The sequence below is a fragment of the Lygodium microphyllum genome, chromosome 1 (assembly GCF_053477565.2).
Source record: "Lygodium microphyllum isolate KBCC chromosome 1, Lygodium_microphyllum_v1.1.10, whole genome shotgun sequence".
NCBI classification, from domain to species: Eukaryota; Viridiplantae; Streptophyta; class Polypodiopsida; order Schizaeales; family Lygodiaceae; genus Lygodium; species Lygodium microphyllum.
The window spans coordinates 89,413,586-89,431,208 of record NC_141135.1 but is presented as its reverse complement, the minus strand read 5'-3'; the positions used below and the strand labels follow the sequence as shown (position 1 = coordinate 89,431,208).

The following is a 17,623-nucleotide window of genomic DNA, read 5'->3' as shown; positions in this document are numbered from 1 at the left end:
CTATGTAAAAATTATACTGCACAATGAACAGAATCTAAGAAAGAGATAGAGATAGAGAGTACACAACAGAGAAGAGGAGAATTAGAAAATTTCTTTAGCTCCAAATAACTGATACAGAGATAGCTCTGTCCACCCGTGCACTTCCACAAAGAAGCTTAGATGGCGATCCGGACAGAAGATAGGTGAAGAGCTTAAGGCTAGCTGGAACAACTCTGACTGGGTGAAAGATAGATGATCGATGGTTGTGAAGGGGTTTATCTTTTATAGCCTGTGAAGGCGGTTAGGTCGGCATGACCGACCTACCATATGAGTCTCCACTAGTCGTCTACAATTAACAATTTTCTTAAAATCATTTTTATTCTAATAAAATATATCTACCAAAGGCTTTCATTCTGTTCCAATGTTGTCTCACTCTCATCCGCCCAATTTCACCCACAGAGAGACTGTGACCAACAAATAGGAGCACCCAAGGTAAATTTTTAAAATACAAATCTTAATGTTTCAATGCAAGAAGTTTATGCCAACATGTTACCATTAGATTGTCCTTGCCATCCACAAGTAAACTAGTAGGTTAAATTATCAAACAATAATAATATCATCAACAACAATAGTACTACCAATGGCACAATATAGAGGAAGTGCTAGATTATGCTCGCATTGGGGACCATTGACTCTCTACAACAAGAAGAAATAGTTGAAGGTAGGTAAGGTACACATGTCTCTCTTCATGCTTTACAAAAGATACAATGAGTTGTGCAAAATTCGGATGCAGTTATTTTGCACGATGACAGTAGCTCACATGATTTTATTTATGAGAAATTGATTAGGAGATTGAATTTGTAAACCACTCCATCATTGTATAAGGTAAAATTTGCTTTCCAAAAAATAGAACTTGTGAAGTTAAAGATCCAGAAATAACTATGGGTTCTTAGAAAGAAAAATATAATTTTCTTATGGCTCCTTTATAGTCTTCTGATATGTACTAGGCATGCCTTTTCACCACCAATATAACCCTAAAATTGACTATTGCATTCATTTGATGTCCTTTGAATTTCAAGGAGAGTATATTACATTGCATGGCGATTCATACTTACATTTATTTCCCATGATTCCACATAACAAGGTCAAGGATACTCTTAGGAAGCAAAGCAACCCTACATGATTTATGTCACAAAGGTTCAGGATCCTAAGATTACACCCTAGTCCATCACAAAATCATTTTGGCTACCTACAATAAATGTTTCATCAATGACTATCCACCGCAATTGGCCAACATCCAGAGGAGAGTTAGATCATAAGATCGAATTGTTTCTTGGAGTTTCTCCTCTACACATAAGGTACCTTATAGTCCACTTCACCAAAAGGAAATTCAGTGGGGCAAGTCATTGAACTTCTAGATAAAGGTATCATTCATCCTAATTCATCACCTTTTGGATCACCTATACTTCTTGTCAAGGAGGAAAACAAAACATACTGCAAATGCATCAACTATAGGGCACTTAACAACTTTTTTTATAGTAAAAGTGATCTAAAATCAAGCTACCATAAAATTAGAATGGACATTATTAATATTGTTAAAATTACTTCTCACACATAATTTGGTCACTAGATGAATTTGTTGTTATGCCTTTTGGTTTAACAAATGCACTTGCTATTTTTTCCATGCTTATGAATAATTTTTGGTTGATTATCAACATTTTATCATTTTTTAATGACATTTTGGTTTTTAGTAAATCAAAAAATGAACATAAAGACCATTTAAAAATAGTTTTTGATTTGCTAAATGCTAATCACATATATACTAACCATGCTAAATGTGCATTCTTTCATGATCAAATTGAATATCTTGGTCGTATGGTTTTCGCACAAGGCATTAATGTAGACCCAAAGAAAGTGCGTACTATTAATGAATGGGATGTGCTTAGAAATGCACATGAGGTTTGTTTTTTTCTTGGATTAAGTGGTTTTTACAAGACATTTGTTTGTAAGTTTTCTTTGATTTCTTTGCCTCTAACACTCTTACTACATAAAAATGTTATTTTTTGTTGGGGGACTACTAAAAAATCTTCCGATTCCTTGAAATGTTTCTTAACTTATGCTCCTATCTTGTAATGACATGATTTTAAAAAGCCTTTCTTTTTTGTCACTGATGCTAGTGGATAAGAAGTAGGTATTGTACTCATGTAGAATGCCTATCCTATTGTCTACAAAAGCTACAAATTGAAACTATCTAAGTAGAATTGTAGCACATATGCTAAAGAATTATTAAAAGTTATCCATGCTTTAGATATCTAGAAATGCTACCTTATGGGTTCAAAAATTTTAATAAAAACTAATCAACAAGTCATAATGCATATTTTATCTTAGCATTAATTTTTGATAGGTATATTAAATGGGATTCGTTAATTCAAAAATTTCATCTTATGATTTAGTATCAACCAAGACATGCTAATGGTATAGTTAATGTAATGGAGGAAAATACCTAGTATCACACTAACCTAGGTATAAAAGGTGTGAAGGACATTGGCATGGTACTATTTGATAAATATACATCTGTCCTTTCACCTTCTTCACCTTCTTCCCTGTCCTTCCATGGCTGCCATCCATTTCTCTCTCCTCTTCTTGTCTCTCTCTCTCTCTACTCCTAGTCTTTCTCTCTCCTCATCACTTTCTTTCTCTCTCTTTCTCTCTCTTTCTCTTCTCTCTATAGTTCTTCTCTCTCTTCCTGCAGTTCTTCTCTCTCTTCTTACTGTCTTTCTCTCTTCTGCACTCTCTCTCTCTCCTCTCCTTCTCTCTCTTGTCTCCTTCATTACAGTGGTATCAGAGCTTCAGTCTTTGATCCAGTCTTCTCTCTCCTTCCTCACATCTAGTTATAGTTTTCAAAAAAAGAAAAAAGAAAGAAAGAGAAACCGTAGTCAAACAGGTACAGGAGCTGTAAGAAAAATTAATGGAGTACTACAAGGTTCTGGCAGCTTTCTTGGACTCCACACAAGTTATGGCAAGAGGCTTAGTTGAATCTAGAGGCAAGGAGACAAAATAGTAACATGTCTTCAATTTTGAGTGCACCTTCCCTTCAGGGTTGATTTCCTTGAATTGAGCCACACACTGGACCCTTATCTTCGTCCTCACTATCAGAGGATGAATCAGATGATGACTTCTCAGCAATGCTCTCCTTGATCTTTTCCTTATTGCCTTCTAGTATTGGATTCTTGCTAGCAGCAGCATTATTTGTAAGGCTTGATCCATCAACAACCAGAGATCAAGTTGCTGCAGAGATCAAGCTACTTGGTGCATAGATCGGATGCCGTAAGTGCGCATAGTGAGCGTCCGAAGGTCCCCAAGAACAAAAGAACTCTACTTTTTGCACAAAACTCAAGGTAGAAAACATGCACGACATGAACAAGAGACCAATTGGGTGCAATCTCCCCCCATGCCTTGTGTTAGCGCTCCACAAAGCATGTATTTTATGTATTAATCAACTTCAAGCTCAAATAATAACCCAAATTATAAAATAGCATGCTTTTGGCTTTTGAGTTTGCTTTACTGCTAAATAGAAATAAAGCTATTGGGCGGGTGCCCAAGGAGTCACGCTGTCGTATTGCTGCGCATTCGAGGTGTGTAAACCACCCAAAAGTCGTGTGTGTGATTTGATACTTTGTACATACTTAGTTGTTATGTTTGCTCTTTCATTCTATGCTGAAGACGGAGAAGAATAAGGAATTTTGGTAGACTGGTAACTCGAGATGCAATCTCATGGGTACACTTATTTCAAGATATGTCGATGGAACTTTGCGAGGGAGGAGAGCTGTTGGATCGCATTCTCTCACGGGGCGGAAGATACTCTAAGGAGGATGCAAAAGTTATTGTGGTTCAAATTTTGAACATAGTATCCTTCTGCCACTTGCAAGGTGTTGTTCATCGGGATCTGAAGCCAGAGAATTTTCTTTTCACAATGAAGGATGAAGCTGCACCAATGAAGGCTATTGATTTCGGTCTGTCGGATTTTGTCAAGCCAGAGGAGAGACTTAATGACATCGTGGGAAGTACCTACTATGTTGCACCTGAAGTTCTTCATCGATCATACAGCACAGAGGCTGATGTTTGGAGCATTGGAGTTATTACTTATATTCTTCTTTGTGGAAGTCGGCCTTTTTGGGCTCGCACTGAGTCAGAGATATTTCGGGCTGTGATCCGTGCTGATCCCAGTTTTGATGAGATGCCTTGCACCCCTGGCTTCGTGGAGATAATAAGATTCCTTTGGATATATTGGTTTACAAGTTGGTGAAAGCTTATCTCCGATCGTCACCTTTGAAATAAGCAGCTTTAAAGGCTTTGTCCAGGACTCTTACAGAAGATGAGTTGGTTTATCTTTGTGCCCAGTATACCCTGCTAGAACCTAATAAGGATGGGCGTGTCACTCTTGAGAACTTCCGACAGGCTTTTCTGAGAAATGCTTTTCTGAGGCTATTGTGGGAAAAAAGGAGAGCTTTATTGGCCATTTTGCTTTTCTGAGGACAGGGAGGGAGAGCTTTTGAATTTCAAAAGGATGGTCATGTGCTGAAATGGCTCAGCCTTGGTGACGTGAGGCATGCAACCAGAGCCAAGACAACATGGGACTGGATTGATCATGGGGATAAGCTTCATTGATTATGCATCAAACTTGCGCATTATGCACAGCGAGCTTCTTATTTGGCCAGTTTTTGTGCTTTTCTGGGAGGCGTGTTGTCTAGCTGGGGGAAGAAAAAGCAAGAAAAACAGGAGGCTCTGGAAGGAGAGAAATTTTCTATGGGGGAAAGATCTCATTCTAGTTTGAGACGGAGCCCATCACATCGCAGCCATGATAAACCCGCAATTCTACATCCTCTGACAGGGTGTTTTCTCCCTCGCGCAGAGGTCACAATGGCAACAGTAGTTTGATCAAAAGAGGAGGCTGCAGAACTTCGCTGGAGTATGGAAGAATTATAAGTTGCAATTAAAGAGCGTGAGGTATCTGACAAGCTATGGAAATACAAGAAGAATGTCATACAAGCTCAAGCCTTTCATCCAACTCGACGAAAGCAATCCTTCGAATCTTCAGGATCCTTCTCTGCACTTCTTCCAGAACTACCTCGAGAAGCTTGATGCAAAAGTACTACCAGCTGCTTACTCCAAATCGAGTTCTGCTCTGCACAACGATTTAAAGCTCACAGGTTGCTAAATCACAGCAATAAGGATGGATTCAGCTCTCCTTTGGAGTTTAGTACCGCCGCTTGTGCCAATCCTTCCTTTGTTGATGGTGTTGCTTCAAAGGGAATACACAATCTTCCCTCTCCCTCAGAATTTTCTTGCCCGAGTATGCTCTTCCATAGGAATATGGACACACAGGCTTATTTGGACACCTGCCCAAGGTTTTCAAGACTGTGAACTAAATATAATGCAGGGATTCAGCACAAGAGCTCACCTGAATGCACGTCATAGCAGCTATGGTGATGCAGCTCAGGATATGGATGCACTGAGTGGCACGTAAAGAATAGGGCTTACTTCAACTCTTCAGTTTTTGCTTCATGCTAGGGAGTTTTACCCAACAAAGCCACCTTCAAACATGGAATATGCAGAGAGTACTACAGAGAGTTTAAGTTATGTGCAGGATTCTTTCCTTGTTATGCATCCAGAGACTACAGTTTCTATGAGAGATGAGTAGATAACTGAGATCACTCAGCAAGAGACAGAGTTTGCTATTGTATGTCAGCATATTGAGACATAGGCTGTGATTTTATGGTTTCCAAAGTTATTGTGGGCTGATATCTATCAGCAAAAGAGTTGAGGACTGATATATATTGGTCAAGAGTTTCAGAGATTGTCGAAATATTTAGCTGATTGAATAGTGGATTCTGCAGATTTTTCTGGCACAATATTAGTGCTTTTGCTGCTCACAAATCCTCTCATCTTGCTTATTTGTATGATTGATATTCTATCCTGAAATTAATCAAGGTCCTTTGTGGTCGCGACTTTGCTTTCAAAAACCCTTCGACAACGCATACCCAATACAATGTCCAAATACAAATATCATAATTGTGCGCCCATGCACATACAGAAATAATAAATAAATATCCAACGCCTTAATAAATAGGTGCGACCAAATATAGGCGCCATGCCTAAGGTATGCGCCCATCAAAATATAGATGATAACTTGAATACACGCTATCCTCCAATGCTTTCCTTCGCCGCTACTGCTATCTCTTCACATCAACTGAAGCATTCACAAACGTTAGTAAAATAATACAATTAAACTGACAAAAGTGAATACCTAGCAGTCTTCAGCTACATAAAAATTTCAATTGGTTAGAAATCAATCCTAACCTTAATTTATCACGAGTGCACACTCTAAACTCATAAATGTTTATTAATTTAATATGTATTTTGCGGAATCACCTGCTATGGAATCACCCATGTACACACTAAATTAACGAAATGCCCGAAAAGGATAGGCGTCCCCATCAACTTCTCGCACAAAGAATCCACTTTGTGTATGAGCCCCGGTAATCAAAGTTTACGGAATCCACGGTAAAACCTCACGGAATCCACCGTGTAATATGCCTCCTGGTATCATACCCCCCGGGGTGGGATAGTAATTGTCCTCAATTGCTATTAGCTCAATGTGGAGCTAACAGAGTGGGGAAAGAATTTAAGTCTCTAGTGTGCATCCATTGGGCCTCTTCAATAGGGTGATTTTTAAACTTGAACAAATATCCAGAATATCTACGGCCAGTTCTAGTGGTCATAAAGTCAGTATCTATAATAGCTTCAGGCTCAGGGATTTCAGTCTCTTCATCTAACAAAGGTGGGTTTTCATAGACAGGGTGTACAGGTAATTGGCCTCTAAAGGGTCGTAATAAACTAATATGAAAGGTGTTGTGAATTTTCCAATGTGGTGGTAGTTCTAACTTAAATGCATTGTCATTGATTTTGTGAATGATCTTAAATGATCCATAGAATCTAGGTGCTAATTTCACACCTGGGTTATTTTTTTGCTTTGTATATGATTGCTAGGCTTTGGCAATCATATCTTTAACTTCATCAAAAATAGTAGCATGCATGTTAGCAATATCATCAGCACTCTGAATTTTATTTGATAAAGATGCAACAGGTGTAGACAATCTATAACCATAAATAACTTCAAACGGTGCTTTCTTTGTAGCTGTGTGTGGATTATTGTTATATGCAAACTGAAGTAAATGTAGATGTGTATCCCATGTATGTGGTTTAGAGATAGTGTAAGCACGTAAAAGATCTAAAATAGTACTGTTAGTAGCTTCTGTTTGACCGTTCGTTTCAGGATGAAATGTAGATGAAAAATCAATCTTTTTTCTTAAGTTAGCAAACAAAGTAATCCAAAAATTATTACAAAATCTAGAATCACAATCAGAAATAATAACTTTTGGTAAACCATGATTATTGAAAACAGTTTTCAAAAACAACTGAGCTGCTTGAGATGCTGTTAAAGTTTTCTTGCATGGAATGAAATATGCTTGTTTTCTAAACCTGTCAACAACAGTCCAAATCATATCATGGTTAGCTTTAGTGTTAAGTAAACCAGTAATAAAATCCATAGAAATCTGTTTCCATGGTCTTGATGGGGATAGATAAAGGCATAAGTAAACCATATTGTTTACCATGATGTCTCTTAACTCTTTGAAAAACTAAACATTCAGAAACAAAATTAGATACTTTAGTGTCCATATGTGGCCAATAAAAATCTTCAGTCAATGTACGCAAAGTAGATATAATACCTCTATGACCTTGATATGGAGGACAATGAATCTTATTCAAAACAAATGATCTAAATGGAACTGTAACACATAATCTATTTTCATAAAACATGAATCCATCATTGTAAGACAGTGAATCAATAGGAATCCAGTTATTTCCAACTAATTTATTCCAATCAGCTTGAAAAGTAATGTCTTGATGATAAGTATCTTTCATAGGGATAAGGGAATCAAATGATATGACAGAATATTATGAATTGTTGGTCTTCTACTTAAAGCATCAGCTACTACATTCTCTTTTCCTGGTTGATATTGGATAAGGGGATGAAAAATCTGAATGAAAGCTGCCCATTTGATATGTCGGTCTGATATTTGAGGTTGACTAAGGAGATGTCTAATACTTTGTTGGTCAGTCTTAATCATAAACTTAGAACCCATTAAGTAATGTTTCCATTGTCATAAGGCTTGTACAACAGCTAACAATTCTTTATCATATGTAGAATATTTAAGTTCGGATGGTTTCAATTTACAGCTAGAATAGGCTATGGGATGATTATCTTGCATAAGTACAGCTCCTATTCCAGATCCGCTAGCATCAGTAACTACTAAAAAGCATGGTCTATTGAAATCAAGTAATTGTAATACAAGAGCATGGGTTAATGCATGTTTCAATAAATCAAAAGATTTTTGTTGATTATCAGGCCAATGATAAACAATACATTTCTTTAAAAGTTTAGTCAAAGGCAAAGCAAGTAATGAAAAATTTCACACAAACTTCCTATAAAAACTAGCAAGACCTAGAAAAGAACATAACTCATGCACATTTTTAGGTATGGGTCAGTTCAATATTGCTTCTATCTTCTTAGGGTCAACCTTAATACCTTCTCATGACACAATATGACCTAGATATTCAATTTTCGTTTGAAAGAATTCACTCTTTTCTAGATTAGCATACAATTGATTATCTTTCAACAACTTGAAAACTAAAGACAGATGTTCATAATGCTCTTTCTCATTTCTACTGAATACCAATATATCATCAAAGAATACTATAACACAATGCTGATATTTCAAAAATATGCGATTCATCATTCGTAGCAGGTGCATTAGTCAATCCAAAAGGCATCAGTAGAAATTCATAATGTCCAAATTGTGTTCTAAATGCAATTTTGAATATATCAGATTTATCTAATCTCACTTGATGATAACCAGATTTAAGATCTATCTTACTGAATATGGCAGAACCTTGTAGTTTATCCATAAGATCATCTACCCTAGGAATTGGATATCTATTCTTTACAGTAATCTTATTTAGGGCACGATAATCAATGCACATGCGATAAGTATTATTCTTATTCTTTACCAATAAAACATGTGCGCCAAATGGAGAACTAACAGGTCTAATTAATCCGTTGTTTAACAATTCTTCTACTTGATTTTGAATTTCTTTTTGTTCAATTTGGCTATGCCTATATGGTGCTTTACATGGTGGTTGTGTACCAGGAATTAAATCTATTTTTTGATCTTCAGGACGTGAAGGTGGTAGTCCAGGTGGTAAATCTTCAGCAAAAAAATCTTTAAATTGAGCAAGGAATTGTTTATGCCTAGGATGCATATGTTTTTCTTTAGCTTAAAGTTCTTTCACCCAAATTAAATAAGATTTACTACTTTTACGTAATGCACGTTTAGCTTGGGTATGAGTAAGCAGTGGAAAATTATTAGATGCGTGCATACCATGCAATGTAAATTTTTTTCCTTTAAAATGAATTTTAATTAAATGCGTGGAATAATCTATATCAGGATTATGCTGATGACTCCAAGGCATACCTAGGATAATATCACTAGACTGCAAAGGTACAACTAGGAAATTTCTTCGTTCAGTGTATTTACCAATTTTAATTTCTAAGTCATGCACCTCTTGCATTCCATTATATCTTGTGCCTAAGAATGCTGCTTTAATGCAATAATACGTAGAAACAGTTTGTAATTTCAATTCTTTCACTAACTTTGCAGAAATAAAATCATGTGTACTACCATCATGATGCAAAATAATCTATTCTTTTCCATACACTAAACATTTCATTGTCAACAAAGAATGTGGAGTTGGTATACCTGGCAAAGTATCTGAAGGAGTAGCAATGTCGTCTTCATCTTTCGTAAAGTCAGGCATTTCCTCACATTCTTCTTCATCTTCCATTGCTCCAAGATAATTGATATGGACAAGTGGTTTCTTCAATTGGCAATTGGCTGCTAGATGTCCATGTTGATGGCATTTGTAACAAACTATTGGTTTGGCTTTAGATACATTGTTGGCAATGGCAGGAAGTCTAGGAATATTAGGATTTGGCTGTGAGGATGGCTTAGGGTTTTGATGGGTATTTGATGACAAAGCAGGTGGTTTTGTCCAAGACTTATGGAAAGATGATGAAGGAAAATGACTTTGATTGAATCTTCTAAAATTTGAATTGAATTAATTGGAACCATAGTTAACATTTGCTTGAAATTTTTGTGGACGCTTGTCTCTTCCTCGAATCTTGTCTTCAGTGTCATGAGCCAGAGAAATTGCATCTTCAAGGGTTGCAAGCTTGAACATATTGACTTCAGTGTAGTAATGTCCAAGTAATCTAGACATAAACTTGCGCTTGTGGGTCGCTTCAGGTACGTCTTCAAGCATTCAAAGTTGCAGTAGGGCATTCCAAAAACGTTCGGTGTATTGGGAAATAGGCTCACGATCTCTTTGCTGTAGAAGATCCCATTGCTTTATGGTTTTTTCATGGAATTGAGGAGGAAGGAAATTCTGCATAAACTTCTTTTTGAAACTCTCCCAGGTAGTGGGACAATCAATACTCTTGCGAACCACGGTCTACCAAAGAGAGGCTTGATCTACTAAATGATTAGTGACACATTTAATTTTGTCTTTTTCAGCATATGTCTCTTCATGAAAGTAATCATCAAACTAATTGATAAATGCAAGGATAGTCTTTCCATCTCGAGTTCCATTGAAAGTACGGAATTTGAAATTTCTTTTACTTATATTTGTTTCTTTGCAGATGCATTGAGCTTCGAGCGTCGCATCGATGGTACGTCGGATAAGATCTTTGGGTTGTGATTTATCTTTCTCGGTGGTCGATCATTGTAAATTGGCCAATTGAACTTGCAAAGCTTGTCGGGCAAGTTGCATCATAATTAAATCCAATTTTTGTTCCATCATAGGTTCAGGAAGATCGCCTTCAGCCATTTAATCATCCATATTTTGTTCCCTCATCCTGTAAAAATCCAAAATACCTCACTCTCTCAAAATCTGATTAGCGGGATGAGCGTAGCTCAAAGTCGAGTATACAAGGCTTATAGATTTTTGTTTGGCTTGTACGGTCTTTGACTTTTGCGGTTACGGGATTTGTAGTCTTCTTAGAAACTGCGTATGACCTTCTGCGTGTGCTGAAACTGGTTCAGCAAGTCTGCGTGTGGGAACAGAGTCTTCAGGAAATAATTTTGTAGTTCTGTGCTTCTGCGTAAGAATAGTCCTTATGGGAGTTATTGGAGTTAGTCTGTTTTGATCTCTCTGGACTTGTTTGACCTTTGTGACTTGCAGTAATCACAAGACTTGCAAAACTTTAGTGATTAAGCCTTGGTAGAACTTGAATGACTTAAGCTTATTAAGTCTGCAAATTGACAACGATTTTTGAGGACGGGGGCATTTTTGTCCGCCAAAAATCACGCTGATGTGCCGATGCTACTGCCGATTTTTAAATTGAAGAAGCTAAGCTTTTTAAAAGCTTAGTTCTAAGCTTTAACTTAAGCTTATGAAGTTTTAGATATGGAAACTTATCTGTTGTTGACTGTGGAAAAACGACTTGATGAAGGAGATGTAGGAGTGGTCCTTCGCTTCCTCATGCCGGTCCTTCACGATCAGAGGCTGTAGACAGAGGTTCTTGACCACCAAGAATCCACCCGTATCGACCGTTCGCGATGAAACTCACTGTACAGCTCGATCATTCCAGGAGCTCCGCCTTCGCGCAAGATGGATAGCGTTTGGAAGCTCTCGATCTCAGCTTCGCTCTGATACCACTGGTGCACAGATCGGATGCATAAGTGCGCATAGTGAGCGTCAAAAGGTCCCCAAGAACAAAAGAACTCTACTTTTTGCACAAAACTCAAGGTAGAAAGCATGCACGACATGAACAAGAGACCAATTGGGTGCAATCTCCCCCCATGCCTTGTGTGAGCGCTCCACAAAGCATGTATTTTATGTATTAATCAACTTCAAGCTCAAATAATAGCCCAAATTAGAAAATAGCACGCTTTTTCCTTTTGAGTTTGCTTTAGTGCTAAATAGAAATAAAGCTATTGGGCGGGCGCCCAAGGAGTCACGCATACCCAATACAATGTCCAAATACAAATATCATAATCGTGCGCCCATGCGCATACAAAAATAATAAATAAATATCCAACGCCTTAATAAATAGGCAGGACAAAATATAGGCGCCATGCCTAAGGTATGCGCCCATCAAAATATAGATGATAACTCGAATACACGCTATCCTCCAATGCTTTCCTCCGCCACTGCTGCTATCTCTACACATCAACTGAAGCATTCACAAACATTAGTAAAATAATACAATTAAGCCGACAAAAGTGAATATCTAGCAGTCTTCAGCTACATAAATAAATCAATTGGTTAGAAATCAATCCTAACCTTAATTTATCCCGAGTGTGCACTCTAAACTCATAAACGTTTATTAATTTAATATGTATTTTGTGGAATCACCCGTTATGGAATCACCCATGTACACACTAAATTAATGAAACACCGGAAAAGGATAGGCGTCCCCATCAACTTCTCACACAAAGAATCCACTTTGTGTATGAGCCCCAGTAATCAAAGTTTACGGAATCCACCGTAAAACCTCAGGGAATCCATCGTGGCACGGAATCCACCATGTAATATGCCTCCTGACATCACTACTGTGCAGAGGAGAGACCAGGTGGAGAAGTCCGATTACAGATTCTTCTTTCCAGATGGTACTCAGCTTGCTGTCAAGGTCTTCAAACACGCATGCAGATGCTCTCTAGCCCCTTCATCTGGTCATCAAGATCCTTGGAACGAGCTAGCTGGTTGTGATCCAACCATTGGATCGTATGTTCTTGGTAGTGAACAAGCACTTTACAGTTCTGGTGTGCTTCTTCTTGAGCTTCTCACAGTGTTGCCATGGAACATCCCCTTCCTGTGCACCTCAGCCTCTTCAACAACTCCCTTCAAGGTCCTCTACCCCCCGAGCTATGCCATCTATCGCATTTGCAATACCGCTCCCTACCACTGTAATAGGTTGTAGCAGGGTCTGAATATGGTTGCAAAACATTGGATAGATGAGTAACATCTTGAACCCAATAATCTTCATTTAAGTACTGGCTTTCTTGACTCTAACTTGCAAGGTGATTCAAGATTTCTCACTGTGGCTGGTAGGTCAGTCTGGGTACCAAAACTGGGGGCCAAACTAGCTGACCTCAATGTGGGAGTTTCACTTGGGGCTACTGATTCATTATCAACTATAACTTCACCATGAAGGGCTTTTACTTTCAGATGCAAAGCTCACAAAAAGGCCCTCCATACCTGACTCAAAGCTTCCAAAGCTCAGTTTAGTACAATCTGCATCTGAAACTCTCAAATGGTCTGGGATTATAACAGATTCATCACGGAGACTCAAGTCTTGCAGCTTTATAGAAGCTACTGAGATAGAATCCGTATATGTTGAAGAAGTCACATTGTCTAGAGGTATTTCATCAGCTTCAACACCAGAGCCATCATCTTGTTCGTCCACATCATGTGGAATCTCAACATAGTGTTGTCATGTATACATAGTAGCACTACTAAACTGGTTCACCAAGGTTGCTGCGTGTGAAGAAGGTTGTGACGATAATCTTGAAGACTCTACCAGTCCCAACGGATGACCAACATTGTCAATATCTGCAAACTGAGCTCCCAAAGATGCAGAGGGAGAAGATTCAATGGTCTGATCATCTGAAGATAACAACTCCATAAAATTGCTACGTGGTTCTGATACATTTGAAGTCTGTGTCCAGAACACTTGCATCCTCCCTGAAGCCCTCATTGGCAAGTCCTTGTATCTGGCTACCCACAGTTTCATCTGTCATGCTCGATAGCTGATGATCTGATGACCTCAAATCATCACCATTGTCTTGGCAATGGCCTATTGGCTTTGTTACATTTGAGTTCTCTTCAGCATTGGATTGGCTAAAGCTAGAACATTCATTCATGCCTCATGGCAAAGCTATTGGTGTGTCTAGCGGCAACTTGGGAAGCAAAAGAAATTCCCCAAACACTCTTAAAGGCATGACTAGGGCTTTTTGATTCAGTTGAAAACTCCATGAGCTGCTTCCCACGGCACATTGGCTGAGTAACATTAGAGTTCTCTTGAACATTAGATTGTCTCAAGCTAGAACATCCATTGGTGCCTCCTGGCAAAGCTATTGGTGTGTCCATTGCCAACTTGGGAAGTGAAACCGATCGCCCAGCCGCAGTCTTAAACACACGACCATGGCTTTCTGATTCAATTGAATACTCCATAAGCTGGTTCCCAAAGCACCTTGGCTGAGCATGATTAGAGTTCTCTTGAACATTGAACCGTCTCAAGCTAGAACATCCATTGGTGCCTCTTGGCAAAGTTATTGGTGTGTCCATCAACAACTTGGGAAGCAAAACTGATCGCCCCACCGCAGTCTTAAACACACCAGCATGGCTTTCTGATGCGGGCACTGCTGCGTTAGTGATGAACTCCATATTCGGGATTTTGGGAATTTCCCATCAATATGGGAAAACCAAATCAAAATGGATTTCATGAATTTTTGGGAATTTCATTAATTTGGAACTTGGTGCAATTAAACATATTACTGCTTATGGTTGTTTCCAAGAGATTGAAAAAAACTCAAAAAGGTGGTGTTAATAAACACCTTAGTTTTAATATCCTTGAAATATTCAAGGAAAATCTTTAGTCGATGGATTCATGTAGATTTTCTTTAGTCTTCAATACAACCTTTAGGGGAATTTTGATTTTTTTGGGAGATTTTGTACCTTTCTTCATCCAAGAGAAGACAATGCTATCCATTGTTTCCCATCGTTGAGGATATTTTTTGTTGCGCATCCAATATTTATCCCAACAATTAAAATACACCTCTGCATCTGTAGCATTTTGACGACTACAAACTGGTGCCCAATATTGTATACGTACCTTGTTGAAGTTTTTGGAATGTCTATTTGTATCGACCTCACTTTGTGCAACACCAAGCCATATTGGATATATTGGATCTGAAGGTCTAACAAGCACAAACTCGTCTTTCTTAACATCAAGCAATACATGTTTGGGTCGTTTGCTCAGAGGACCACAATAGTGATCATTCAACTCTTCCAATCCAATGAAATCGTTTGCATTATCTACATCTATATTGGTTACATCACTTTGTGTTCTTGGCCAAAAATCTATGAAAAATAAATCTTCTTGGACATTTGGAGTTTGAAGAGCGTAGATCATATGTTTCCAATAATCAATCACTGGTGTTATAATCTCTGTGAACTCTGCTTTAGGTCCTTGTACATTTGACCATCTTTCCCAATACTTCAAATAATATTTAACTCCACTTACTACTACTTGATGATCCTTAACGTACTCAAACATGGGTAGCAACATTGGAACACCCTTTGGAAGAGTAGGCTTTCCTGCAAGGTCTCTCTTCCATAATTCAATGCCACCTTCTCTTGGTAGCCAGTCAGGGGACTTTGGATGCATCTTGTATTGCATGACAGGTGTATCTCCTTGCATATAAAACCAAAATTGAAGAGGTTTTGAGTGACCAACAAGTGTATCTTTCGAATCACACAAGTATCCCTCAATGTATCTCTTAAAGTCAAGCACATGTGTCAATAAGAAAGGTGTAGGACTAGTCATCTGGCATGATTGAAAATGTTGCATAAGATGAGAAAAAGTGAAGGTCATGCTCGTCCTTAGGTTCTCTGAAAATTTGCTGAACATTGCATCGATGTCTTCATGTGTATGACCCACCATGAGAAACCCAAGCTGAATCATCTTGAATGTTCCTCGTGTAACAAGCAATGATAGATATGCAAATAGATAGTGATTTTTGTTTTCTGACCCTTAATTATCAAGTTGAAGAAGTAAGTTCTCTGGCAATTGTTTGAAATGATGATGGTCATCCTATGGTGTATTATCTTCCATGCATGATTTATTTTGTGCAACACCTTGATGGTGGTCTAGTGCTTTTTTTGAGTTGAGGGCATTTAGTAGCATAGAGGTTGATCTTGGCATTCCATCTACTTGTAGATCACCATTTGCATGCCTATGTAGTCGCTCCAAGTTCCTAAAGCACAATGACAATGAGGCAATTGTGAAGTTAGGATCATGAGGCCATAGATCGAGTGAGAAATGTCCATATCTACCTTCTCCATGTCCATGTGTAAGGCATGTTAAAGAAACTGGTAGTTGAGTAGATCTTTCAGTCTCTTTTGATCGAAGCCTTAACTTAGGGATAGCTATCTTTTGCTGGTTCATTTTATCATGTATGATGCATAAGTTTTTATCTGGATCTAATGCTGAGGCCAAGCACCAACTATATTATATGTTCGGACAACTTTGTTGTTGTAGCATGTGACATTGACGCTTCTCTAGAAGCACATTTCGCTCTTGAAGACACTTTGTTGTTGCAAGTTGCTCTTTGATCTCTGAGCAAATACTACATTTGGAGAACTCACTTGTATTTGCTGAGGTTACATGCTTGAACTCTGTGTTCCAAATACGATTGAAGGTGGACAAGGACATTTGCTTACATCCAATACCACTCAATGTTGTATTTACTTCTGCCCATATATCTACCTGCTTGTAAACTTTGGGATGACCAACTGTGTCTCCCTTGATCCATCTTGCATTGTTCTACTCTTGTGTGGCATTTGCTCTGCATTCTTCTTAACAAAGTCTCTAAGGATGGCTCTTTCCATCTTTGTGTGATCCCAAGCTGCTCTTATTACCCCCTTGTTTCCATGCATTGCCCTCCTCACGCCATGCTCAAAATGTGTTTTGTACCTGTAAAAAGATGTCTTTGGGATTCCATGAATCTCATACCATGCCCTTCCACATACCACTTGTCCATTGAAGGTAAAGCTATACTTCCTTGTTCCCAAGTAATGAATCCTGCATGATGATTCAAACTTGTCATAAACATAGTTTGTGTGGTCTTCAAATTGCAATCTCCAAAAGTATTTACGTAATTGTTGCATTGCTTCTCTATCAGTAAACTGACAACACTTTTCTTGGCAACAATCAATCATGGAAACCTGTGAAATGGAGTCCATAGAAGTCCTCAAGTTTGCACCTTTAGGGGCAACAATTCGAGGCTTTCTATTGACCATACAATATGATCTCTTGTGAATAAAAATTGATTTTTTTGCAGAAACATAATCTTCATTGGTATCTTCCATGTTTTTGGCACAAGCATTTGTAGAGACAAATTGCATGTATGATTGTTGTTGTAGCAGTGATGTTCCATCATCAAAGGTGACTTGTTTAATAGGCCATCTTTCCAAAGTGACACAGTGGAGATTGTCATCTATGTATGTTCCTGTGTTTTGATCAAGGGCTTTATCTACCACCACACCAACATCCTCTTCTCCTAGCAATTCAAAGTTTATCACATCATATGGAAAAGCCAATAATATAACCCCTGTCCCAACACACACAGTGTTGCCTTCTGTCCATAGCATCACTCTACGTTCTCTCCAACTTTCACGAATGCTAAGCACATCAATATCCTCAGAAGGTAGGACATGGTTTGATTCGTAATCATCTCCT

At 38.3% G+C, this 17,623-nt stretch overlaps 1 pseudogene; it reads left to right on the top strand.

Moving 5' to 3' along the window:
* The first annotated feature begins 3,775 nt into the window (after positions 1–3,775).
* LOC148041381 (CDPK-related kinase 3 pseudogene) lies at positions 3,776–4,512 on the top strand (annotated as a pseudogene).
* The last annotated feature ends 13,111 nt before the right edge of the window (positions 4,513–17,623 follow it).